We start from the raw sequence: 27,644 nt of genomic DNA, 5'->3' as shown, positions 1-27,644 counted from the left end.
TCTGTGGGGCAGTAATACAGATTAACGGGGAGGGGGAGTATGAGAGAGGAGGCAGGTGAGAAGGTTATGGTGTGAGAGAGGAATTTCAGAGCTGGTGAGAGTGGAAATTGTGCAGCGGTTAGAAATGATGAGATCAAGGGTGTGACCAAGTTGGTGAGTGAGCAAGGTGAGGTGGAGCAAGAGGTTGGCATAGTCAAGGAGTGATAGAAGGCGAGCGGCAGAGGAGTCACCGGCTATATCCACGTGGATTGTGAAACTTCTGATGACCAGAGTTGGCATGGGAAAAGAGAGAAGGAAGGCGAGAAAGAGGTGAACCCTTTCAACGCTATTACCTTATGAATATTATCTTCAACTGCACACTCTCCAACGACTTCTTCCCCTCCGCCTTGAAACATGCCCACGTCTCACCCATCCTAAAAAAAACCCTCTTCACCCCACTGCCCCTTCCAGTTATTACCCTATCTCCTACCCTTCCTTTCCAAAGTCCTAGAAAGATTCTTCGACATTCGCTGCCTCCAATTCCTCAACTCCAAATTTCTCCTAGATACCCTCCAATCTGGCTTCCATCCCCTACGCTCCACCAAAACTGCCCTCTCAAAGGTCACCAATGACTTCCTACTTGCCAAATCCAATGGCTCCTACTCTGTCCTAATCCTCTTCAACCTCCCAGTTGCCTTCGAAATTGTGGACCATCCCCTTCTCCTCAACACGTTATCCAACATTGGCTTCACGTACTCCATCCTCTCCTGGTTATCCTCATCTCTCTGGCCGTACATTCTCAGTCTCCTTCGCGGGCTCCTCCTCCCCCTCCCAACCCCTTCCAGTAGGGGTTCCTCAAGGGTCAGTTCTTGGTCCCCTTCTGTTCTCCATCCATACTCACTCCTTTGGTGAACTGATTAGGTCCCAAGGCTTCAACTATCATCCCTACGCGGATGATACCCAAATCTATATCTCCTCCCCTGTTCTCTCTCCCTCTCTTCAGGTTCGTATCCCCCCCTACCTTCAGGACATCTCCATCCGGATATCCGGCCGCTAAACTCAACATGTCTAAGACTGAGCTCCTTATCATCCATCCCAAACTCTGTCCACTCTCTGACTTTCCTATCTCTGTGGATGGCACTACCATCCTTCTCGTCTCACAAGCCCACAACCTTGGTGTTGTCCTTGACTCCGGTCTCTCATTCACCCCACACACCCAAACCGTCACCAAAACATGCCGGTCTCACCTTCTCAACATCGCCAAGATCCGCCTTTTCCTCTCCATCCAAACCGCTACCACTTTAGTACAGTCTCTCATCACATCCCGACTGCATTACTGCATCAGCATCCTTTCCATTCTCTTAACCTCCTGTCTCTTCCCACTTGAGTCTATACTTCACTCTGCTGCCCAGATTTTCTTTCTGCATAAACTCTTTGGACATGTCACTCCCTCTTCAAAAATCTTCAGTGACTGCCTACCAACTTCCATATCAAGCAAATACTCCTCACTATTGACTTCAAAGCTCTCCATCACCTTGAGCCCTCCTACCTCACCTCCCTTCTCTCCTTCTACAGCCCAGCCAGCACACTCTGCTCCTCTGCCGCTAAGCTTTTCACTGTGCCTCGTTCTCGCCTGTCCCTCTGTAGATCCCTGGCCCACTTCCTACCTCTGGCCTGAAATGACCTCCCTCCTCACATCCACCAAACTAGGTCACTTCCCCCCTTCAAAGCCTTACTGAAAGTTCACCTCCTCCAGGAGGTTTCCCAGACTGAGCCATCCTTTTTCTTTGCTCCTCCCCCCTTCCCATTACCCCTACTCCCTCCCTTTGCTCTACTCCCCTCCCCGCCCCACAGCACTTGTGTACATATTTATTATTCAATTTATTTTATTAATGATGTGCATATACATATAATTCTATTTATTTATATTGATGTTATCGATGCCGGTCTAATTCTTTTGTTTTATTGTCTGTCTCCCTACTTCTAGACAGTGAGCCCGTTGTTGGGTAGGGATTGTCTCTATCTGTTTCCAAATTGTACTTTCCAAGAGCTTAGTACTGTTTTCTGTGCACAGTAAGCACTCAATGAATATGACTGAATGAATAGGAAATAATCAAGTCAGACTTAGTCCTTGTCCCACATGGGGTCCACAGTTTAAAGGGGAGAGGGGAGAGGTATTTAATCCCCATTTTACAGATGAGGAAACTTAGGCCCAGTGAAGGTAAGTGACTTGGAGAAGCAGAATAGCTTAGTAGATAGAGCGTGGGCCTGAGAGTTAGAAGGTGATGGATTCTAATCATGCCTCCACAACTTGTCTTCTGGGTGACCTTGGGCATATAACTTAACACTCTGTGCCTCAGTTACCTCATTCATAAAATGGGGATTGAGACTCTGATCCTCACGTGGTACAGGGACTATGTCCAACCCAATTTGTTTGTATCCACACCCAGTGCTTAGTACAGTGTCTGACACATAGTAAGTGCTTAACAAATGTCACAATTATTATTATCATTATTATAATTACTTGTCCTAAGTCACATGGCAGGCAAGTGGTAGAGCTGGGATTAGAACCCAAGTCCTACGACTCACAGGCCCATGCTCCATCACTAAGTCATACTGTTTCTCACTTGTCACATAGGGGTTTTTTGGCCACAAATCCCAACATATTGGAGGCAGTGACCCAACGTACCACCACAAAACCCACCATTTCTAATCTCACCTCCCTTAGGGTCAGGAGCCTCCAGAATTCCCTTTTATCCATTTCAGTTCCTTGAGTTTCTGAGCAAGGTCCAGTTTGACAACCCTGCTGGCGAACTGGTGGTTCTGGACAAGAACCACAGATCTGCTGTGAAATTTGACATTCTGAACTTTGTGAGCATTCCCAGTGGAACCGGTGAGTTTGTGAAAGTCGGGGAGGTGGACCCCCAGGCACCCACTGAACACATCGTAATCAATGAGGAGATGATTGTGTGACCTGGCAGAGCCTCTCAGGTAAGCAGCCAATGGGAATTCCCACCTGTTCTGGAGTGGTAGTCTCAGGATTCCAGTAGTGATTGTACTTATGGAGTGCTTGCTGTGTGTACAGCACTGTACCTAAACTGTAGACAGTAAGCTTTTTGTGGGCAGGGAATGTTTCTGTTTGTCGTTATATTGTACTCTTCCATCCATTCATTAGAGTGTTCTGCACTTGGTTTTATTCTCTGTCTCCCCCTTCTAGACTGTAAGCCCGCTGTTGGGTAGGGACTGTCTCTATGTGTTGCCGACTTGTACTTCCCAAGCGCTTAGTACAGTGCTCTGAACACAGTAAGCGCTCAAATAAATACGATTGATTGATTGATTCTGCACGCAGTAGGAGCTCAATAAATGATTGAATGAATGAATCAATTAATACTAGTGCTGGGAAAGAATACTTAGGTGATGATGGCCTGGAATGCCCTCCCTCCACACATCCACCAAAGTAGCTCTCTTCCTCCCTTCAAAGCCCTACAGAGAACTCACCTCCTCCAGGAGGCCTTCCCAGACTGAGCCCTCTTTTTCCTCTCCTTCTGCCCATCCACCCACCTCCTTCCCCTCCACACAGCACTTGTATATATTTGTACAGATTTATTATTCTGTTTATTTTACTTGTACATGTTTACTATTCTATTTATTTTGTTAATCATGTGCATATAGCTATAATTCTATTTATTCTGACGATTTTGACACCTGTCTCCATGTTTTGTTTTGTTGTCTGTCTCACCCTTCTAGACTGTGAGCCCGTCATTGGGTAGGGACTGTCTCTATATGTTGCTGACCTGTACTTCCCAAGCTCTTAGTAGAGTGGTATGCACATAGTAAGCGCTCAATAAATTCGATTGAATGAATGAATGAGACACTGACACTGGTCCTCAAGAATTGCATGATCTGAAACTATTGGGGCTATAAGGGACTGCAGACAGATATATCAGGGGCAATTAAGCATTAAAAACAAGGCTGAATGAAGGTGACTGCTAGTCCTGTCAATTCGTCCAGTCCATAGGTGGAGAGGTTGAACTATGGTCCAAAGGAAGTGCCGGCTCTTTCTCTACCTGTCATATGATGCCATGTGCTGCCAGCTGAGTGCCTTCCCCACAGATTGCTCCCTGATTTCAATGACATGGAGTCCTGGGGACAGCATGGAAGTCCATTGGTAGGGAAACTGACAGAATTCAGTTGCAACTTAAAATTATACATCATGGCGTGGGCAGATCAGATCATGGTGGGAGCTGGGGCCCTGGTGTCCTGGAGAAGAGGTGACAGTTATAAGTGGCTTCATGTAGGGTTCATATGGAAAGAGCCCTGACTTAGGGTGGCTTCTCCCTGGTCATCTGCGCATGGTGGAGCTGGTTAAAGGTCATTTAAAGGGTCAGATAAAGGGTCAGAGGAATGTAATCTGTATATAGTCATGGTGAGATCACATATTGGTGGTCATGGCGACCCTGCTTGGTGAACCGGGGATCTCAGAGAGAAGAAAGTGGTATGTACACAGAGGCAGAGAGAAATTTCCCCAATGAGATCTTCTGGATCGCAATGCCAGACCCAAGGAAGGCCACAGAAAAAAGAAAATGCTTCAGCATTCATTTATTCAGAACCTTACACCTTCCTGGCATAGATTCTCAGACACATCTTTCTGGAACCAGTTAAGAAATTAAGATTTCAGTAGGAAAGAAACCTTCCTGCAGTCAGCGAGTGGGGGAGGATGAAGGGATGCCTGGATATCATTCTTGACCTTGGGGTAGGCTCAAGTTCAGAAATGGGACTTGGTCCTCCTGGCCCCTTGCAGCCCCACGGATGAGTTGGAAGAAGGGGACAACTGTATCCCAGCCTTGCTGGGGTTCAGATCTGTATGGGATGTTTAGGGGAGGGGAGGTGCCTGGATCACCCAGGCCGGTTTGGGACTCTGGAGTTCCACCCTCACTGTCACTGTCCTCTGTCTTGAAAATTCAGGCTCCACATTCACGGTGTAGCAGGAGCTGTGGATTCGGCTTCTGAAAACATGCCCAGCAAGGCGCAGCCGTCTGCTGCTATTTTTGTGTTTGGTGCCCAGAGCGGGAGATCTCCAACCAGACAGGTAGGTGTGTGCATAGACCCAGCTCCTTGCATGACCCAGCATGTGCTCCCAAATGTGTCTCACTCTCCAAAGCCTGTAGGCAGAGACACATGGTGATAGACACAGGGTGTGAGGAGAAAGAGATAGCCAATGGGAAAGTTCAGGGGTGGGGCAGACAACAGTAAGACATGCCTGATGGCAGCTAAGAATGTGCAGGAGTTTTCACTCAGCAGCTCCCTGCCCACGGACTGGGGTGGCTGCAGGAAGAGGACCAAGAGATGGAACGCATAATCTCGATACTAGGTGAGGGGTCTGGGAGAGAGTGTTTGGATTTGACTGGTAGGGTTTAAGGAAGAAGCAAAACTCCCAGCCTGGGTTGTGACCCTAACTTAGGGGAAGAGAAATGTGTGCTTTAGGGGGCAGTGTGACTGTTCCTTCCTCCTTTCCTCCCTCTTTAAGGCACTCGATATTCAACCCACGATCAGCCCCACAGAATTTATGGGCATATCCATCATTTATCAATATATTTAAATTACGATCTGTCTTCCCTTCTATGCTGTGAACTCCTACTGGGCAAGGAACGTGTCTACCCATGCTGTTGCAACATACTCCTCCAGGAAATTAGTACAGCATTCTGCACAGAGTAAGTACTTAATAAATATTATGGATTGATTGGCTGATCGAATAATTCTTTCCTTTCAGATGCAGAGCAGTTTGTGAATTGTCATCACCATCATCATCATCAATCGTATTTATTGAGCGCTTACTATGTGCAGAGCACTGTACTAAGCGCTTGGGAAGTACAAATTGGCAACACATAGAGACAGTCCCTACCCAACAATGGGCTCACAGTCTAAAAGGGGGAGACAGAGAACAAAACCAAACATACCAACAAAATAAAATAAATAGGATAGATATGTACAAATAAATAAATAAATAAATAAATAAATAAATAAATAAATAGAGTAATAAATATGTACAACCATATATACATATATACAGGTGCTGTGGGGAAGGGAAGGAGGTAGGATGGGGGGATGGAGAGGGGGAAGAGGGGGAGAGGAAGGAAAGGGCTCAGTCTGGAAAGGCCTCCTGGAGGAGGTGAGCTCTCAGCAGGGCCTTGAAGGGAGGAAGAGAGCTAGCTTGGCGGGTGGGCAGAGGGAGGCCCGGGGGATGACGTGGGCTGGGGGTCGATGGCGGGACAGGCGAGAACGAGGTACGGTGAGGAGATTAGCGGTGGAGGAGCGGAGGGTGCGGGCTGGGCAGTAGAAGGAGAGAAGGAAGGTGAGGTAGGAGGGGGCGAGGTGATGGAGAGCCTTGAAGCCCAGGGTGAGGAGTTTCTGCCTGATGCGCAGATTGATTGGTAGCCATTGGAGGTTTTTGAGGAGGGGAGTAATATGCCCAGAGCGTTTCTGGACAAAGATAATCCGGGCAGCAGCATGAAGTATGGATTGAAGTGGAGAGAGACACGAGGATGGGGGATCAGAGAGAAGGCTGGTGCAGTAGTCCAGACGGCATAGGATGAGAGCTTGAATGAGCAGGGTAGCAGTTTGGATGGAGAGGAAAGGGCGGATCTTGGCAATGTTGCGGAGCTGAGACCGGCAGGTTTTGGTGACGGCTTGGATGTGAGGGATGAATGAGAGAGCGGAGTCGAGGAGATCAGTATTCAAACATGGTGAGAGATGGCTGCCTCCACAAAGTGGTGACTTTCCTGTTCCCCGAGGAACCTTTGGGGCTGATCCTGGTCTGCACGTCTCCTTCTCTCTCCTTACAGCCCTGGTTCTGAGCAATAACCGCAATCTAGGCTGAGCCCTGACTTTCATTGCCCAACTGACACTGGCATCGTGCCTCCTCTGACAAATGGCTTTTGGCATCGTGTTCACAGTGGCTGTCTCCTCCATCTTGGCCAAATCCATTACTGTAGTTCTGGCCTTCAGGGCCGCAAGCTTGGAGAGAAGTGTCAGGACGTGGGTGGGGCCCAGAGCCTCAAACTCAATTTTCCTGTCCTGCTCCTTGGTCCAGCTGACCATCTGTGTTACCTGGCTGGACACTGCTCTGCCATTCCCAGAGGTGGACCCACACTCTGAGCCCGGACTCATTATCATCCAGTGTAATGAGGGCTCCGTGACTGCCTTCTAATTTGCCCTGGGATACCTGGGCATTCTGGACCTGGTGAGCTTCATCATAAGCATTTCTGGCCAGAAGGCTGCCCTTCAGCTTCAACAAGCCCGGGTTAATCACATTTGGCATGCTGGTGTTCTGCAGCGTCTGGGCCTCTTTACTCCCCACATACCAGAGCACCAAGAAGAAGGCCATGGTGGCTGCGAAGATCTCCATTCTGGCCTCCAGGGCTGGGCTTCCTGGCTGCATTGTCATCCCCAAGTGCTATGTGATCTTGCTGCAGCTTGACAAGAACACCCGCGAGTGGTTGAAGAGGAGAAAATACCTAGGACATTAGTTGTCTTTGTTGCTTAACATTTTTCTCAACCCCAATTTTCCTACAGTGGTAGAACAAAAATAGAGAGAAAGCCTGTCAGGGGCATCCAGAAGGGATTCTTTGGCCAACACTAATCGGAGGTCAGGAACGGATGCTCCCATGGGTCACTGCAGTGTTTGTCCCATGCCCTCCTGGGCTCTTCCCTCCTTCAGGTTAAAGTGGCACAGAGACTCCTGCCATCACCTGCTGGTTGAACTGGAGACCACTCCAGCCTGGGCCCAAATGATCCCCAGTGCAGTGGAAAGTCTGCTCTGGATACACAACTCTAAGTGTATTAGGCAATTGTCCATGTAGGGCAGGGTCCGGAGGGTACCATGGAGACACTCATGGAAGCTTCTACGCAGATGATACCCAAATCTATGTCTTCTTCTCAGTTCTCTCTCCGGGCTCATATCTCCTCCTGCCTTCACGACATCTTTATTTGTGTGTCCTCCCACCACCTAAAACTCAACATGCCCAAGACAGCGCTCCTTGTCTTCCCTCCCAAACCCTGTATTCTCCCTGACATTCCTGTCACTCTGGAGGGCACTACCATTCTTCCTATCTCACAAACCCACAACCTTGGTAAATACGATTGAATGAATTCTTGCCTCCACTCTCTCACTCACCCCAAATATCCAATCTGTCACCAAAATCTGCCAATCTCACCTTCACAGCACCACCAATATCCACCCTTTCCTCTCTATCCAAACCACTACCACGTTAGTTCAATTACTCATCCTATCCTGACTGGATTAATGCATCAGCATTCTTTATGACCTCCCAACCTTCTGTCTCTCCACATTTCACTCTATACTTCACTCTTCTGCCAGATTATCTTTTTACAGAAACGTACTGGGCATGTCACCCCCCTCCTTAAAAATCTCCAGCGGTTGTCTATCAACTTCCGTATGGAGCAAAAATTCTTCACTATTGGCTTCAACGCACTCCATCACCTTGCCCCCTCCCACTTCACTTATCTTTTTTCCTTCTATATCCCGGACCGCACACTCTACTTCTCTGCCACTAACGTTCTCACCGTGCCTTGTTCTTGCCTGTTCCACCATCGAACGCTGGCCTATGTCCTACCTCTACCTCTGGTCTGGAATGCCCTCCCTCCTCAAGTCCGCTAAACAATCACACTTCCCCCCTTTGAATCCCTACTGGAGGCCCACCTCCTCCAAGAGGCCTTCCCAGAATAAGCCCCTCTTATCCTCAGCTTCCTTCCCCTCCCATCACCCCGAATCACTCCCTTTGCTCTATCCTCTCTCCCCACCCCACAGCACTTGTGTATATATGTACATATCTATAATTCTATTTATTCATATTAATGCCTGTTTACTTGTTGTAATGTGTATATATCTATACTTCTATTCATTTATATTGATGTTATTGATGCCGGATTACTTGTTTTGATGTCTGACCGCCCCCCCTGCCGCCTCCTTCTAGTCTGTAAGCCCACTGTGGGCAGGGATTGTCTCTCTTTATTGCTGAATTGTACTTTCCAAATTTTTAGAACAGTGCTCTGCACACAGTAAGGGCTCAATAAATGTGAAGGAAGGAAGGAAGGAAGGAAGGAAGGAAGGAAGGAAGGAAGGAAGGAAGGAAGGAAGGAAGGAAGGAAGGAAGGAAAGAAGGAAGGAAGGAAGGAAGGAAGTTCTTGCTTAGAGCTGGGAGGAGGGGTACCCCCTACCTTGGAGTCGAATGGAGAGGTAGGACAGAAACAGGGAACAAAACCTGGCCACCACATTCCTCTCCTGGGTAAACGGGACAGAAATAGGAGAATAAAACCTGCTCCCCATATCCCCCTCCCTGTAGGTGTATTCCTCAGGAAATGCAGTCTGCCTCAGCTTCGCCTTTGGTCTCAGGGCCTTTGGGGATGAGGAGTTGATGCTCCCTCTTCTCTCCTGTCTCTGACTCAAGGGCACTGGGAAGCAGGGCTGGCACTCTGCTCTTTCCCTAACCGGAGGGAGTCCTGGAAGACAGGATCAAGGTCTTCCCCAGGGAAACCCAACTCATGCACAAGGACAGACCCTCAGTCTCTCTGTGGAAGGTCACTTGGTTCAATTTAATTCTGATAGTTGCCCTCGATATCCTGGATTGTACCCTTTCCTGTGACATCCCCATTGTCCAGAGGTCTTAGCAGTGAACTAAACTCGCTTCTGTAGCAATTGATTGTATAGCCCTTTGCCACTTCAGTAGGGTTTTGGACTCAGTGATGCAGCCCGGGCAAGTTTAGTCGAACCTGAGGCAGAAGACTGGGGAGGGAACAACGGGGATCAAGGTCTCTGGAACGGGAAGTTGGAGACTCTTTCTAGTGGAACAGAACTTTCAGGAAGAAGGAAGGAAGGCATTCACCCTTCCCTATTCACCCTACTTTCTATATCACTTGGGTCTGTACTCCTTAGGTTCCTTGATATTCACCCCACCCAAAGCCCCTCTGTTATTAAGTCCATACCCTTATTATCTGCCACCTCCACTATGTGTAATTTAGTTTATTGTCTATCTCCCCTTCTTCACTATAACCTCCTTGTGGTCAGGGATTGTATCTATCAATTCTATTGTATTGTAATTTCCCAAAGGTTTAGTGCAGACCTCTGTACACCTTAAATGCTCAATGAATATCATGGATTGGTACAAGGTCCAATTTCCATCTCTCTATTAGGTGGCCTCCAGGATCTTCTCTCTGCCCCAGGGGATGCTCTAGTTAATAGTGCAATTTGGCTAGACCTGAGAGGGGTTGGTAGTGTCAGATGCTAATAAGGGAGAGAGGTTCCTCTTGAGTAACAGGGGAGATGGTCAGGAATGGTGTCTGTGCAGCATTTATCAAGAAAATCTCCTGTGAAAAGATCAACATTTATTCAGAATGGGAAAATTAGCCCAGGTTCACATTTACATCAGCCACGATGATGGCTGCCTATGGGGATGCAGACTCCCCAAGTCTTCTTAGAGCTGTGATAGAGGGTTTGGGACTATCCAACATGGTTTCGATCACCACCTTTCACTGGAACTTCACTTTGAGCATAGAATATGTAACAAATAACTATAATTTTGATAGGACTTTGACCTTGGCAAACCTCGCTAAAGAGGTATGGTTTCAGGGATTCTTTACAGACGACCAGGAAAATACCCAGAAGCCATTGTCTTGAAGGAATTATGGGACTCTGTTTTTGACGTTTCTTTTTCATTACCTAAACTCTAAGGAAGAAAATAAAAGGTTTCCTTGGAGAGGCTGCCCTTGTACCATTTTTCCCTGATGCCACAGTGTGTCCAATGGAGTTGATCCTGTCCTGCTCAGACCCAGAATCTCGGAGAAACAGGGACCCCTGGTGCCTTGTTCGTGGCAGGTAATGTTCTCCCACTGGAATAGGGGCAGCATAATCAATCAGTTAATCAATGATTTTAATTGTCAGCTAACTGTGTACAGACCAGCGTTCTGAGCATTCAGGAGAGTAAGTTGTAACCGAGTTGGTAGGCACATTTCCTAAATACAAGGAGTTTTTAGTCTAGTGGTCACAGGAGAAAGGCCCTGTTGAAGTTCAGAAGTGTAGGGCTTTGTCACAACTTATTTCTTCAGCAAAGCCTCACTTGTTTTCCCCTGACATATACAGGATTAGGTTTAAGACCTAGTCCTAGAAATCAATTCATTGAAATAAAATTGCAGGTAAAAGAGAGGAAGAACACTGCTCTAGTGCAAGAAGTCCCTCTTGAGAATATGGTTAAACTGTAACTAAGGCTTGGCCAATAAAACTTGGTTTGTTTTAATCATAGTCATTCGTGTATTGACTGGCCCAGTCACATTTATCCCAGCAAAAATGTAGTTCTGGCCTTTAAGACTGCGAGGTTGGAGAATAGGGCCAGAAGCTTCGGGAGTGAGGGGTGGGCAGAGCCTAAATCTCAGTAGTTCTGGCCAGTTTTCTGGTCCAGGTGACCATATGTGGGATCTGACTGAGCATTGTTCCCCTATTCCCAGAGGTGGACGCAGACTCTGAACCTGGACTCATTATAATAATAAATAATAATGATGGCATTTATTAAGCACTTACTATGTGCAAAGCACTGTTCTAAGCGCTGGGGGGATACAAGGTGATGAGGTTGTCCCACGTGGGGCTCACAGTCTTCACCCCCATTTTACAGATGAGGGAACTGAGGCACAGAGAAGTTGTGACTTGCCCAAAGTCACACAGATGACAAGTGGTGGAGCCGGGATTTGAACCCACGACCTATGACTCCAAAGCCCGTGCTCTTTTCCACTGAGCCACGCTGCTTCTCTACACTCATTACCATCGAGTATAAAGAGTGCTCCGTGGCTGCCTTCTACTGCATCCCGGATTACCTGGGTATTCTTACCCTGGTTAGCTTCCCCGTTGCTTTCCTGACCAGGCGACTGCCAATACAACGAGTTCAAGTTCATGACATTTGACATGCAGGTGTTCTGCAGCGCCTGGGTCTCCTTCCTCTCCGCATACCAGAGCGCCAAGGGGAAGGCCACAGTGGTCGTTGACCTTCTAAATCATGGCCTCTGGCACCGGGCCTCTTGACTGTATCTTCATCCCCAAGTGTTATGTGATCCTGCTGCAGCCTAACAGGAACACCTTGGAGTGGTTGAAGAGGAAATGATCCCTGGAACATTAGTTCAAAGCTGCTGTTTTTGTTGCTTAACATTTTTCTCCACCCCAATTTTCTTGCAATGGCAGGACAAAAGAAGAGAGAAATCCTGTCAGAGACAACCGGCAGGAATCCGGTGGCTGACCTGATTCAGAGGTCAGGACTGGATGCCCCTAGGGATCACTGGAGGGTTTGACCCATAGCCTCCTGGACCCTTCCCTCCTCCAGGCTGCAATCCTACAGAGACTGCTGCGGACACCTGCTGGATATGCTGGAGAGTACTCTAGGCTGGGTCCGAATGATCCCTGGTGCAGTGGAGCTGCTGCTTTGGACACACGACTCCAAGTGTATTGGGTACTTGTCCATGCAGGGCAGGATCCGGCCAGTATGGTGGAGAAACACATGGAAGTCCCTGCTTAGAGCTGGGGGCTGAGGCACTCCCTAGCTTGGAGTCCAGTGGAGAGGTGGAACAGAAACAGGGGACAAAACCCGCTCCCAGCATTCCCCTCGTGGGTAGAAGGGACAGAAATAGGGAACAAAACCCGCTCCCCACATTCCCCTCCCTGAAGGTGGGCTCCAGAGGAACTGCGGCACGGCTCAACACGGCCTCTGGACTCAGGACCTTTGGAGAGGAGGGGTTGAGGCTCCCTCTCCTCTCCTGCCTCTGGTTCAAGGGCACTAAGGAGCAAGGCTGAGGCTTCACTCTTTCACCGATTGGAATCCTGGAAGAAAGGATGAGAGTCCATCACAGACAGTGCAGAATCATGAGCAAGGACAGATCCCCACTTTCCCTGTGGAAGGGTTGCTTGGATCCATTTCATTCTAGTAGTTGCTTTCAATCCCCTGGATAAGGCCTTTCCTGTGATGTCCCCATTTCCCAGAGGCCTCGGCCGCGAACAAAACATGCCCCCATGGCAACTGACTGTATGGTTCTGGCCACTAAAAGAGGATTTTGGACTCTGCAGCACAGCCTGGGGGGTTCTGTACAGAGTAGATCACTGGGCTGGAGATTGCTCATACCTGAGGCAGGAGGTCGGGAAGGAGATGTCAGGTATCAAGGTCTTCAGTACGGGAAGGTGAGGACCCTTCCCGGTGGGGCAGGATTCCCAGAAGAAGGGAAACATCATCCCTCATTCCACTTCCCTATTCACCCTACTTTCTGTGTCAGCTGTGCACTTCAGTCTGTACCCCTTAAGACTTTTGATACTCATTTCACCAAAAGCCCCTCTACACTTAAGGCCATAACCTTACCCTCTGTCACCTCCAGTATGTGTAATTTATGTTAATGCTTTGCTCCCCTTCTAGACTGTGAACTCGTTTTGATCAGGTATCTATTATATTGTAATCTCCCAAGGGTTTAGTGCAGGCCTCTATGCACATTAGGTGCTCAGTGGATACCATGGATTGTTGCAATTTTTGACTGATTCATTTGGGGGAATGTGTCTCCTTTTTTAACACTCTGTCTCCTCACAACCCCCATCTCTTGCATCTCATGACCTCTTTTGAGAAAATTGAAACCATCAGGCCCAATCTCCCTAAAATCTCCCCCGCTTCTCCATTCCCTCCTTCCTTCTGCCCCTTCTGCAAATCATCCATCTTTCCCCACAGTATCTCAAGAGGAGACCTCCTGCCTTCACTCAAAATCCACCCCTTCCACTTGCACAACCGGCCCATGTTTCACAACTTATCAAATCACTTTCCACCTCCTTTCTTCCCTTTCTGACCGCCATCTTCAAAACTTTGCTCTCCAATGTCTTTCTCCCCACTGTGTTGAAAAATGCTAATGTATTCCCTATTCTACCAAACCCCTTCCTTGACCCCCGACTCCCTGCAGTTATTGACCCATCTCCCTCCTATCATTCCTTCCGAAACTCCTTGAGTGTATTGTCTACACTTGGACTCTCAGGTTCCTCTCCTCCGAATCTCTCCTTGACTGCCTTCAATCAGGCTTCCATTCACTCCACACCACAGAAACCACCCTCTCAGAGGTCCCAAATGATCACCTTCTTGCCAAATCCAACAGTGTCTAATCCATTCTAGTCCTTTTTGACTGCTCAGCTGTCCTTTCATTCATTCAATCGTATTTACTGGGCACTTACTGTGTGCAGAGCACTGTACTAAGCGCTTGGAAGTACAGGTTGGTAACATATAGAGACGATCCCTAACCAACAGCGGGCTTACAGTCTAGAAGGGGGAGACAGACAATAAAACAACACATATTAACAAAATAAAATGAATAGAATAGCAAATATGTACAAGTAAAATAGAGTAATACATCTGTATAAACACATATACAGGTGTTGTGGGGAGGGGAAGGAGGTAGAGCTGGGGGATGGGGAGGAGGAGGAGGGGAAGAGGAAGGAGGGGGCTCAGTCTGGGAAGGTCTCCTGGAGGAGGTGAGCTCTCAGTAGGGCTTTGAAGGGAGGAAGAGAGCTAGCTGGGCGGATGTGTGGAGGGAGGGCATTCCGGGCCAGGGGGAGGACGTGGGCCAGGGGTCGACAGCGGGACAGATGAGAACAAGGCACAGTGAGGAGGTTAGTGGCAGAGGAACGGAGGGTGCAGGCTGGGCTGTAGAAGGATAGAAGGGAGGTGAGGTAGGAGGAGGCGAGGTGATGGAGAGCCTTGAAGCCAAGAGTGGGGAGTTTTTGCGTGATGCATAGGTTGACTGGTAGACAGTGGAGACTTTTGAGGAAGGGAGTAACATGCCCAGAGCGTTTCTGCACAAAGATGATCTGGGCAGCAGCGTGAAGTATAGATTGAAGTAGGGAGAGACAGGAGGATGGGAGATCAGAGAGGAGGCTGATGCAGTAATCCAGTTGGGATAGGATGAGAGATTGAACCAGCAGGGTAGCAGTTTGGGTGGAGAGGAAAGGGCGGCTCTTGGCGATGTTGCGGAGGTGAGACCGGCAGGTTTTGGTAACGGGTTGGATGTGAGGGGTGAACGAGAGAGCAGAGTCGAGGATGACACCAAGGTTGTGGGCTTGTGAGATGGGAAGAATGGCAGCGCCATCAACAGTGATAGGAAAGTCGGGGAGAGGGCAGGGTTTGGAAGGGAAGAAAAGGAGTTCAGTCCTGGACATATTGAGCTTTAGATCGCGGGCAGACATCCAGATGGAGATGTCCTGAAGGCAGGAGGAGACCCGAGCCTGAAAGGAGAGAGAGAGAGCAGGGGCAGAGATGTAGATTTGGGTGTCATCAGCATAGAGATGATAGCTGAAGCCGTGGGAGCGAATGAGTTCACCAAGGGAGAGAGTGTAGATAGAGATCAGAAGGTGACCAAGAACTGACGCTTGAGGAACCCCAACCGCAAGGGGATGGGAGCGGGAGGTGGAGCCCGCAAAAGAAACTGAGAATGAACGGCCAGAGAGGAGAGGAGGGTCTCCTCTATAAAAGGAGAACCAGGAGAGGACAGAGTCTGTGAAGCCAAGGTTGGATAGCGTGTTGAGGAGAAGGGGGTGGTCCACAGAGTCGAAGGCAGCTGAGAGGTCGAGGAGGATTAGGATAGAATAGGAGCCGTTGGAGTTGGCAAGCAGGACGTCATTGGTGACCTTTGTGAGGGCAATTTCCGTGGAATGTAGGGAACGGAAGCCAGATTGGAGGGCATCAAGGAGAGAGTTGGTGTTGAGAAATTCGAGGCAGTATGTGAAGACGATTCGTTCAAGGATTTTGGAAAGGAATGGTAGAAGGGAGATAGGGCGATAACTAGAAGGGGAAGTAGGGTCAAGACAGAGCTTTTTCTAGGATGGGAGAGACGTGGGCATGTTTGAAGGCAGAGGGGAAGGAACCAGTGGAGAGTAAGCGGTTGAAGATGGAAGTTAAGGAGGGGAGGAGGGACGAAGTGAGAGATTTAATAAGATGAGAGGGAATGGGGTCAGAAGCACAGGTGGCTGGAGTAGCACTTGAGAATAAGGAGGAGATCTCATCTGAGGATACTGCTGGGAAGGATGGGAGAGTAGTGGAGAGGTTTGAGAGACAGGGAGTTGGAGAAGGGGGAGGAGTGACTTAGGGGAGCTCAGACCTGATGGATTTAATTTTATTAATGAAGTAGGAGGCCAGATCGTTGGGGGTGAGGGAAGGAGGGGGGGGGAGAGGAACAGGGGGCCTGAAATGGGAGTTAAATGTACAGAAGAGCTGACGGGGATGATGGGCATGGGTGTCAATAAGGGAGGAGAAATAGTTTTGTCTGGCAGAGGAGAGGACAGAGCTAAGGCAGGAAAGGATAAACCTGAAGTGGACGAGTTTGGCATGGTGTTTAGACTTTCGCCAGCAGCGTTCAGCAGCAGAAGAGCGAAAGGGGCGGACAGTGGCAGTGATCCAGGGCTGTGGGTTAGTGGTACAAGAGTGGCGAAGGGAAAATGGAGCGATGGAGTCGAGCTGAATAGAGAAGGTAGAGTTGAGAGCAGTAATCTGATCATCAAGATTGAGTCAAGTGCATAGGTCATACATTAGGGAGAGCAGTAGGTGAAATGATGACTTAGCTGGAGAAGGCCTCTTGGAGGAGTTGTCTTGAACGGTATTGACAATGGCATTTAATAAGAACTTCCAATGAACTAAATACTGTGCTAAGCAATGGAGTGGGGTGGGGTCTCTTCCCAAACGGGGCTCACAACCCCCAATGAGGGATGACAGATGTATAGAAATGAGGGTTAAGTGATGAAAAATGGGAGCCATCATATCTAACAAGTTTAAGAGCATCAAAAAAGAAAGCAATCCTTGGAGGGGGCAGAGTTCAGTTGACTCATTGCTATAGGCCACAGGTCTTGGTAATGAGATACGATTGTCTCCTCAGTGATCTTACTGTTTCAATGGAGTTTTTGAGTGCTCCAATTCTCTGATGAATTACAAAGGAAATTATTACCGTAGCCCAGAGGTTGACTTGAAAGGGAGGCCAGGAGCTCGATGGGGATGGAAGAGTTTTAGTTCAAGACCAACCAGTTCCTATATGTAATGTTAGCATGTCACTCTCCAAGCCAGAGCTCTCAGTTCTCTATGTAAAGCCCTATAAAATTCCCTCCTCTGACACACACCACCACAAATCACCCCAACCCAATATCTGCCTTAATTCATACATTTCGGTTAGTGTTAAGATTAGTGTCAGAATTAGGGTTAGGGTTAACAATAGGCTTTAGTATATGTATACATTATATGTACGTGTGTGTGTGTGTGTGTGTTAAGAAGCAGTGTGGCTTAGTGGATAGAGGATATGACTGGGGGTCAGAAGGACATGTGTTCTAATCCCAGCTCTGCCACTTGTTGGCTGTGTGATCTTGGACAAGTAACTTTAACTTCTCGGTGCCTCAGGTACCTCATCTTTAAAATGGGAATTAAGACTGTGAGCCCATGTGAGGCAGCCTTTGTATGTGTCCAACCTGATTAGATTGCATCTACCCCAATGCTTAGAACACTGCATGACATATAGTAAGGGCTTAACTAATAACATCATTGCATATATATGTAGATGTATGTCTTAATATCTCTCAGACTGAGAGAGAGCAAGAGAGAGAGAGAGAGAGAGAGACAGAGAGACAGAGGGAGAGAGAGAGACAGAGGAATGATCTATATATCATTCCTAACCTTAGCACCTCCACTTTGGAGTCCAAACAATGTTTTCCAACACTGCTTGTTGGAACTGTCAAGAAAACTAAGAACATGACAACTGGAAGTTTTAATACATTTGTACTGGATGGAAAAAAGATTGAAATAGTTAACAATTTTTCTCTTCTGGGATAGATAATCATTAATAAAGGAATCGGTAGCCAAGAAGTATGCCAAAGATTAATGTTAGGAAAACTTGCTATGAATAGCCTCGAAAAAGTCATGAAATGTGCTGATGTAACAGTTGCGACAAAAATACAAACTGTCACCTCTATGGCGTTTCCAGTGACAATATAGGGATCTGAAAGCAGGACAGTGAAAAAACAATGTAGAAAGGCCATCGATTCTTTTGAAATTGGTGATAGAAAGCTTTTGTGAATACAATGGACTGCCCAAAGAGCAAACAAATGGATTTTAAAGCAAATTCAACTATAGTGGTCTTTGAAAGGCCAATTAACTCGACGTAGATTAGCATATTTTGGACACATAATCAGGAGAACTGATTCTCTGGAGACGAAACTATTGCTAGGAAAAGTCCAGGGAAAACGAGGAAGAGGCAGACCAGCAGGTAGATGGATAAAGACCATAATAACAATAACGGAAGAACTGTTAGAAAGGTTGCAGGTTATGGTAGAGGACAGGAGGTTCTGTAGAAAGTATATCCATGGAGTCGCTATCAATTGGAAATGACTTGATGGCACTTAATAATAATAATAGGAACAATTGGTGGAACTGAGTAAAATTGATGGTAACTATGACACGATTTCTAGGAGCTGGCAGAATGTGTGATTAAAAAAACTTCTGATTTTTAGCTCTTATCAAGTTCATGTGATGACAGACATGCATCTATGAATACAAATGAAATGTTTCCCAATCTGTGTTTCTGTCCCAGCAGGATACCTTCTCTGGATCTGCCTGATATTGCACAGGAATGGATGGAGGTGAGCTCTCCTTAGGAATTATGATTCTGTTACAGATCTGCATTGGGTTCTCAGTAAACACATTTCTCCTCGTGCTCTATGTCTGCATGCTCTCCGCAAACCACAAGCAAAGCTCCCCAGATCTGATCTACAGCAACTTGTCCTTGGCCAACATCATAATTTTTCTCACCTGGGGAATCCCAAACATCATGTCAGTTTAGGAACTGAGAATTTCCCGGATGATGCTCTATATTAAATCATTATGTACATTTTCTGAGTGTCCAGTGTCATTTCCATCTGCACTACCTGCCTCCTGAGGCCGTCACCATCAGTCCCAGCAATAGCCAGTGGGGAAAGCTCAAAGTGAAATTACCTAAGTGCATCATTCCCTCCTGCCTCCTCCTCTGTATCATTAATATGCTGTTAAATGCTGATATGCCAATGTGCACAGTAGGATCCCGGAACACCAGTAGTCCAATCACATATGATCTTAAATATTGTTCAGTAAATACTAACAGTGTAGAAATTGTCCTAATAAATGCCATTATGTCTTCTGTCTGGGATTTGCTATTTGTTGGGCTCATGAGTGTGGCCAGTGCCTATCTGGTATTTGTCTTGCACAGGCACCACAGATGGGTCCAGCATCTCATGGGCCCACTCACTTACTCAAGGCTTGCCTGAAGGCAGAGCAGCCAAGTGTGTCATTGCCTTGGTGACCCTCTATGTCCTGCTTTATGGATGTCAGACAACCATGATGAGTGTTTTACTAAACACGAAAGGAAATTTTCCTCTGCTGATGAACAGTCACCTGGTTTGGTCATTCACCTTCTCTGTCATTAGTCCACTCCTGATTATTCACAGTGACAGGAGAATAAGAACATTCTGGACAAGGGAATCCCCTATTACCACATGTCTCTTGCATAGGGTGCCTGGAATGCTGTCTGCTCTCTTTCCTGGAAGCCCAGGGTGAGAGTGGCTGGCAGGAACCTGCAGGATGGAAAGACTCAGCAATGCCCTCATCTGGTCAGAGACTCACTGTCTTAAAGGTCCGGTTTCAGAGGGTAAGCGGGCAGGCAGCCAACACGGGTGTGTTCAGTCCATGGACCAACAGTGTCCATAGTTGAAAATTTGAAAACTTCATACTCTGGAGAATTTATCTGCAAGGATTTTATATTCGAAATACTTGTAGCATGACAATTTGAGATACCTGTAAAATTAAAATTGTTAGTAGATTACATACATCATGTTTTTACTGTTATTATAGTCTTGACATTTATTATGTACATATAAATTATATATGTATATATATGTATATAATAATATATATTTCTTACATTTATGCTTTCCCTTTGTGACTGATCTTCACGTATGAAGTGTCTCTCTCTGCCTTGGCTCATACCTCAGAGTCCACTGAGTAGCCACGTTTCTGAAGCCCTCCTGCTCCCTACAGTCCTCTCTGCCTCATTTCTGATGCTCTCCTCTTACCCAAAGTTCTCTCTGCCACATTTCTGAAGCTCTGTTGCTCCTCACCATCCAGTCTTGCACATGGAAGCAAGGAGGGAAGGAAAGGGGTCATGCAGTTGCACCACAGCAGTGATACTCCACTCGACTCAGTGCATTCTCTGTACCAAGAAACATAGCTCAGGTCATAGCTCAGGTATTTTGAGGACTGTGGTCCTGAGCCGTTATAAGTGTTCTCTTCGAAATGCCATGCTCATCAGCCAAGACATTCTTTGGGTTAAAAGAAGGAACAAAAATTTGATGTGAACATGCTTAAAAGTTAACTACAAACTACACATGAGAGAAAGAAACAGAGAAAGAGGAAGATGAAGAGGGTTGAATAATTCATCTTTAATTTGCCTTTCCAAACCATAGTCTATCCCACATTGAGGAGTGCTGAGTCACCCCCTGGGTCACCCCCTCACTAATTACTGTCAGTTCTACCTTCATAACATCACTAAAGTCCTCCCTTTCCTCTCTGTCCAAACTGCTACCACGTTAATACAATCAGTCATTCTCTCCTGCCTGGATTACTGCATCCGTATCCTTGCTGAACTCTAAGCACACATCTCTCCGCACCCTATACCATACTTCACTCTGCTCCATAGATCGTTTTTCTATAAAAACACTCGAGAAAAGTTTTCCCATTCGTGGGGAGCGTGGGAAAGATAGGGAGTATGTGCACACAAACCGTACCCAACGGCTCAAAGCCAAACAGACTCAACAACAGGAGATAAAGGGACCAGGGCAAGAAAAACAAGCTTGCACCTGCAAAGCTCGGAGGCAACCTCAAGGCCATATCCACAGCCAGCAATGGTTGGCAACGGGTGGCTGGGGGCCAGCCAGAGCAAACGCTTCGTGATGGACAGAGCTGTTGCTAGGCTAGTGGCTGGAGGGTGGTGAGTGAGTGTGCTACATGGCCTGAGAAAATCCTGCCCCCGGGCAACGGGGGGTATAAGAGACGAACAAGACAAAAGGGGGCTCACGCACGCACACGCACACACACACCCAGGTACTCTCTCTCCCTCCTTCTCTCTCTCTCTCTCGTTCTCTCTCTCTTCATTAACCATGTAATCGCTGATAGCAAATAAACGGCAACCAAGCTTTGGACCTCTGGCTGACTCTTCCTGGTGTGAACGCGCGGCCCGCGTCCGGAGACGTCCGAAGACCCGGAGAGGGTAAGAACCCGAGAGTTGCCCCCGAAACCCCGGGGAGCAACGCCCATTCCTCAAAAAATTCCAGTGGTTGCTTATCTACCTCTGAAACAAACAAAACCTCCTCACCATTGGCTTCAAAGCACTCCACCATCTTACCTGATCCTACCTCACCTTGCTGCTCTCCTTCTACAACCCAACCCTCAGACTTCTCTCCTCTAATGCCTACTTTCTCACTGTACCTCGATCTCATCTATTCATTCATTCATTCATTCATTCATTCAATCGTATTTATTGAGTGCTTACTGTGTGCAGAGCACTGTACTAAGCGCTTGGAAAGTTCAAGTTGGCAACATATACAGATGGTCCCTACCCAACAGCAGGCTCACAGTCTAGAAGGGGGAGACAGACAGCAGACAACAAAACAAAACATATTAACAAAATAAAATGAATAGAATAGTAAATATGTACTAGTAAAATAGAGTAATAAATGTGTGCAAACATATATACAGGTGCTGTGGGGAGGGGAAGGAGGTAGGGCGGGTGGGATGGGGAGGGGGAGAGGAATGGGGGCTCTATCTCACCACTGACTCCTCACTAACGTCCTGCCTCATGCCTGGAATGCTTTCCCCCCTCAAATCTGACAGAGAATCACTCCCCCACTTCAAAGCTTTATTAAGGGCACAGCTCCTCCAAGAAGCCTTCCCTGACTAAGCAACCATTAGCAGCCCCACAACAGTTATATACATAGCTGTAATTTATTTATTTATATTAGTGTCTGTCTCCCCCACTCTGGACTGTAAGCTTGTATGGGCAAGGAATGTGTCTGCTTATTGTTGTATTGTACTTTCCCAAGTGCTTAGTACATTGCTCTTCACAACAGTAAATACAATTGAAAGAATGAATGAATGAATGAAAAGAAGAGGAAAGAGGTAGTGGAGAAAAGAAGAGTTTGAAAGAGGAAGGTTCTTCAGATAGGGATGGAATATGAATATTTACTCTCTACTTCCATTCTCATAACCTTACTTCTATCCAAATGCTTAGCACAGAGTAAGTGCTTAGTCATGCCATAATAGTCATTACTGTCATTATCTTAATTAAAACTATCCTAAATCATGTATTGATTAAGGGTTCACGCTATACCCTTGGTGTAATCAGTAAGATTATTATCAGTACTTCTGGAGATAATGAATTACACGAGTAAACCAACTTTTGGGTGTTGGGTAAAGAAGTGTTTCCTTTTTCTTTTCATTTTTTCAATGGTAATTGTTAAGCACTTACTATGTGCCAAGCATTATACTAACTGCTGGGATATAAACAAAATAATCAGGTTGAACATAGTCCCTAAACCACTTGGGGCTCACAGTCCAAGTAGGAGGGAGTAGGATTTAATTCCCATTTTATGGATGAAGTAATTGAAGCTCAGAGAAGTTAAGAGACCTGTCCAAGGTCACACAGCAGACAAGTGGCAGATCCAGGATTGGAACCCAGGTCCTCTGACTCCCAAGCCGTTGCTCTTTCTACAAAGCCATGCTGCTTTCTGACTTTCTGTGTTCTGTGTATGCTAACCCATAGTTGTGTTAACTTTGAATTTTGGGGTTTACACTGTTTGTTATTGTGTTCTCGCCAAGGTAGGCAATGAGGGATTGAAAGGTGAATCTAGAATAAAAAGGGACAAGGAGATCTGGGGGCAGTAAGCAGTGCATAAGTCACCTCCCTTAGGTTGTTTTACTCTCCTTTTTTCTCTTTCTACTGGCCTGTCTCAGAAAAATGGGAGCTTTGGGGGAGCAGTAGTTTCCTATTTCATGCCCAGTACAAATGTAGACCAAAGTTTTAGGAGGTAAAACAAAAGTACCACTAAAAGTTCTGGATTCAGAGTCCAGAAAGGTAACACTGACACAATGACAGGAAAAAGCTATGAGGTGTAGAGAAAGGTTGGGGAGATATACACTCATGTAAACCCGGATATTATTATAATTCCAGTCCCGTTCCTGCTTGGCAATTTTTTGACTATCTGCTATCTTCTCTCAAAGTGAACATGAAAACACTATATAATATATTCTCCCCTGGCTGCCCTTACTGGTTGGCAGCCATCTGCTTGAATTAGGCTTGGTCATTGTTCCCCCAGCAGCAACCTGGGCCAGCCTATCCCAGGAAGGAAAACAGGATGTTCCAAGGCAGAAAAGTGAAAATCAGTTCTCTGATACACGATTACAGCTCAGATCACCACTTCATTGAATTTTCTCCAGAACCATTTTCACCCTGTACTTCTTAATCCAACCCCCTCAGTTCTGGGAGTTCCTGGATTCTCTCACACAACCGCTAGACTGTAAGCTCTTTCAGAGTAGGGAATGTGTTTGTTTATTGTTGCATTTTACTCTCCCAGGCACTTCGTTCAGTGATCTGTACACAATAAATGTTGAGTAAATACAGTTGAATGAATCTCAGACTTTCTCCACTTGCCTGTTTCCTTTGGGTCTTCCTCTCTCTGTTTTTTCAACTTTCAAAAATGTCTTTATGAGGGTGGCTGTGGAGGAGTGGCTTCCTTCACTACCAGAAGAATGGGGAAGAGAACTAGACTGCGAGGTCACTGTGGGCAGGGAATGTAACTACCAAATCTGTTGCATTGCATTCTCTCAAGTGCGGAGTATAGTATTCTGCATAATGTTAATTGCTCAATGAATACTATTGATTTCCTGTTTGTCTGAGAACTGGTTATAAATAACGAGAGTTATACAATCAACCAAGCAATTGTATTTATTAAGCACTTTCTGTGTGTGGAGCACTGTACTAAACACATGGCAGAGTACAGTATAATATAATCTGTAGATACATTCCCTGGCCACAACAAGCTTACAGTCTAGATGGGTAAATACATTACAGATATGAGGGAAGAGTGTATAAGGGGTACAAATCCAGGTGCAAGAGTGATGCAGAAGGGAGTGGGAGGAGAGGCAATGAGGGCTTAGGCAGGGAAAGCCTCTTGGAGGAAGTGTGCTTTTAATAAGGTATAGAAAGTGAGGAGAGTAATAGTCTGTTGGGTATTGTAGTGGGAGAACATTTCAGGCCAGAAGCAGAATGTCGACAGCAATATAGGTGAGATTGAAATATAGAGAGTAGGTCAGCAACAAAGGAGCAAATTGTGCAGCCTGGATTATAGTAGTAAATTAGTGAGGTGAAGTAGGAGGGAAAACTTGATCGAGTGCTTTAAAATCTATGGCATGGAGTTTTTGTTTGATGCAGAGGGCAACGACTAGACTTGACACCTGTCCACCTGTTTTGTCTTGTTGTCTGTCTCCCCTTTCTAGAATGTGAGCCCATTGTTGGGTAGGGACCGTCTCTATATGTTGCCAACTTGTACTTCTCAAGCACTTAGTACAGTGCTCTCCACACAGTAAGTGCTCAATAAATATGATGGAATGAATGAATGAATAGAAGTTGTTGAGGAGTGAGGAAACATGGACTGATCAGTTTTGTAGAAAAATAATCCAGGCAGCAGAGTGAAGTATGGACTGGAGTGGGGAGAGTCAGGGGTGAGGAAGGTCAGCAAGGAGTCTGATGCAGTAATCCAGGAGAGATAGGAGAAGTGCTTGGATTAATGTGGTAGCAGTTTGGATGGAGAGGAAGGGCGGGTTTCAGCAATGTTGTGAAGGTTGACCTGACAGGACTTGATGATAAGAAGCAGTGTGGTGCAGTGGAAAGAATATGGGCTTGGGAGTCAGAGGTCATGGGTTCTAGTCCCAGCTCGGCCACTTGTCAGCTGTGTGACTTTGGGCAAGTCACTTCACTTCTCTGGGCCTCAGTTACCTCATCTGTAAAATGGGGATTAAGACCATGAGCCCCATGTGGGACAACCTGATCACCTTGTATCCCCCAGTGCTTAGAAGGGTGCTTCGCACATAGTAAGCAGTTAACAAATGCCATTATTATTATTATAGGTTAAATATGTGTGCTGATTGAGAGAGATGAGTTAAGTATTACACCAAGGTTATGGACTTGTGAGATAGGGAGGATGTCTACAGTGATGGGAAAGTCAGGGGGATGACAGGGAAAGATGGAAAGATTAGTTCTCTTTTGTATATGTTAAGTTTGAGGTGTCGGCTGGTAGAGGTGACCTGAAAGCAGGAGGAAATGCAAGGCTGCAGGGAGGGAGATTTGGAATCGTTTACCTAGAGATGGTTGTTTGAAACAATGGGAGTGAATGAGTTCTCCAAAGGAGTAAGTGTAGATGGAGAATAGAATGGGACCCTGAACTGAGCCTTGAGGGACTCCCACATTTAGGGAGTGGGAAGCAGAGGAGGAGCCTGTGAAAGATACAAAGAAGGAGAGAGATAGAAGGAAAACCAGGAGAGGATAGTATCAGTGAACCCATGGTTGGATATTTCTTCCAGGATAAAACTGAGGGCAAGTGAAAGGTCGAGGAGAATTACAACTGAGTAGGTGTTGTTGGATTTGTCATTCATTCAATTGTATTTACTGAGTGCATACTGTGCTTTGAGCACTGTACCAAGCGTTCGGTGAGAAGGAGATCCTTGGTGACCTTTGAGAGAGCAATTTCTGTAGAGTAAAGGGAGCATAATCCAGAACCGATCAATCAATCAGTTATATTTATTGAGCATTTACTGTGTGCCAGTCCTGGTACTAAGTGCTTGCACAGAAAAATAGAACAGAATCGGTAGCATAGTCCCCTGCCCACAGGGAGCTTACAGTGTAGAAAGAGAGATGGGTATTGATATCAATAAATGAATTATAGATGTATGCCCACGTGCTGTGGGTAAGTCAATAATATTTATTGAGTGCTTACCAAGTGCAGAGCACCGTGCTAAGTGATTGGAGGAGAAAAATATAACAATAAACACACGCATTCCCTGTCCACAGTGACCTTACAATCCAGAAGGTCTTAGGATCTATGGGTCTGAGGGTGGGATGAATAAATGGTGCAAATCCAAGTGCAAAAGTGACCCAGAAGGGAGTGGGAGAATAGAGAATGAGGACTTAGTCAAGGAAGGCCTCTTGAAGGCGATGTCCCAATAAGGCTCTGAAGATGGAGAGAGTGATCATCTGTTGAACATGAAGAGGGGAGGAGTTCCAGACCGCAGGCAGCACGTGGGCAAGAGGTTGACAATGAGATAGATGAGATTGATTATGTACTTATTCATTTATGTACATTAATGTCTGTCTCCCCCTGCAGACTGTAAGCTTGTTAAGGGCAGGGAATATGTCTGTTTATTCTTGTATTGTACTCTCCCAAGTGCTTAGTATAGTTCTCTGCACGCAGTAAGTGCTCAATAACTATGATTGATTAATTGATTGAATGAATTAATAAATGAATGAATGAATGAATTAGTGAATGAAATGATTAAGTCGGCATTAGATCCACATATTCAATTCATCACTAAATTCTGTCGGTCTCAACTTCACAGTATAGCTAAAATATGCCCTTTCTTCTCTATGGAAACTACTAACACTCATCCTGTCCTGCTTAGATTACTGCTTCAACCTCCTTGCTAACACTCCAACCACCTTTCTCTCCCTACTCCAGTCCATACTTTACTCTGATGCCCAGATCACTTTTCTACAAAACTGTTTGGAGCTTGTTACCCTGCTCCTCAGAGAAAAAACTCCAGTGGTTGCCCAACTGCTTCTGCATCAAACAAAAACTCTTCACCATTGGCTTTAAAGTACAGCACCATCCTGCCCTCTACTACTTCACCTCGATTCTCTCTTTCTATGACCCGGACTGCACACTTTGTTCCTATGGTGCCACTAAACTTTTCACTGAGCCTCTATCTCACCTATCTCGCAGCCGACTTCTGGTCCACATCCTACCTCTGTCCAGGAGCAACTTCTTTCCTCAAATTTAACAGACATTTACACCCCCCACCCCCATTCAAAGCCTTACTGAAGGCACATTTCCTCCAAGAAACCCTTCCAGACTAAGCCCTCCCTCCACTTTCCACAACTCCCACTCCCTTCTGCATCGCTTGGACTTCATCCTTTGCCCTTCCCACTTCCCATCCCAACAGTACTTATGTACATATCTGTAATTTATTTATTTGTCTTGATGTCTGTGTCCCCTGCTCTAGACTGTAAGCTCATTGTGGGCATGAAAAATATCTGTTTATTGTTGTATTGCACTCTCCTAAGTGCTTAGTAGGGTGCTCTGCACACAGCATGTGCTCTATGAATATGATTGAATGAATGAATGAATGAATGAATTAGAGAAGTGAAGGGTGCAGGCTGGGTTGTAGCAGGAAATCAGTGAGGTAAGAGAGAAGGGAGCAAGGTGACTGAGTATTTTCAAGCAGATGATGGTACAGAGTTACTGTTTGATGAGAAGGTGA

General features: G+C 46.4%; 1 pseudogene; it reads left to right on the top strand.

Moving 5' to 3' along the window:
* The first annotated feature begins 18,687 nt into the window (after positions 1–18,687).
* LOC119921366 lies at positions 18,688–19,616 on the top strand (annotated as a pseudogene).
* The last annotated feature ends 8,028 nt before the right edge of the window (positions 19,617–27,644 follow it).

Source organism: Tachyglossus aculeatus (genome assembly GCF_015852505.1).
Source record: "Tachyglossus aculeatus isolate mTacAcu1 chromosome 12 unlocalized genomic scaffold, mTacAcu1.pri SUPER_6_unloc_2, whole genome shotgun sequence".
In the NCBI taxonomy this organism is placed as follows: Eukaryota; Metazoa; Chordata; class Mammalia; order Monotremata; family Tachyglossidae; genus Tachyglossus; species Tachyglossus aculeatus.
The sequence above is the reverse complement of the archived record's forward strand: the minus strand, read 5'-3'. Positions and strand labels throughout refer to the sequence as shown.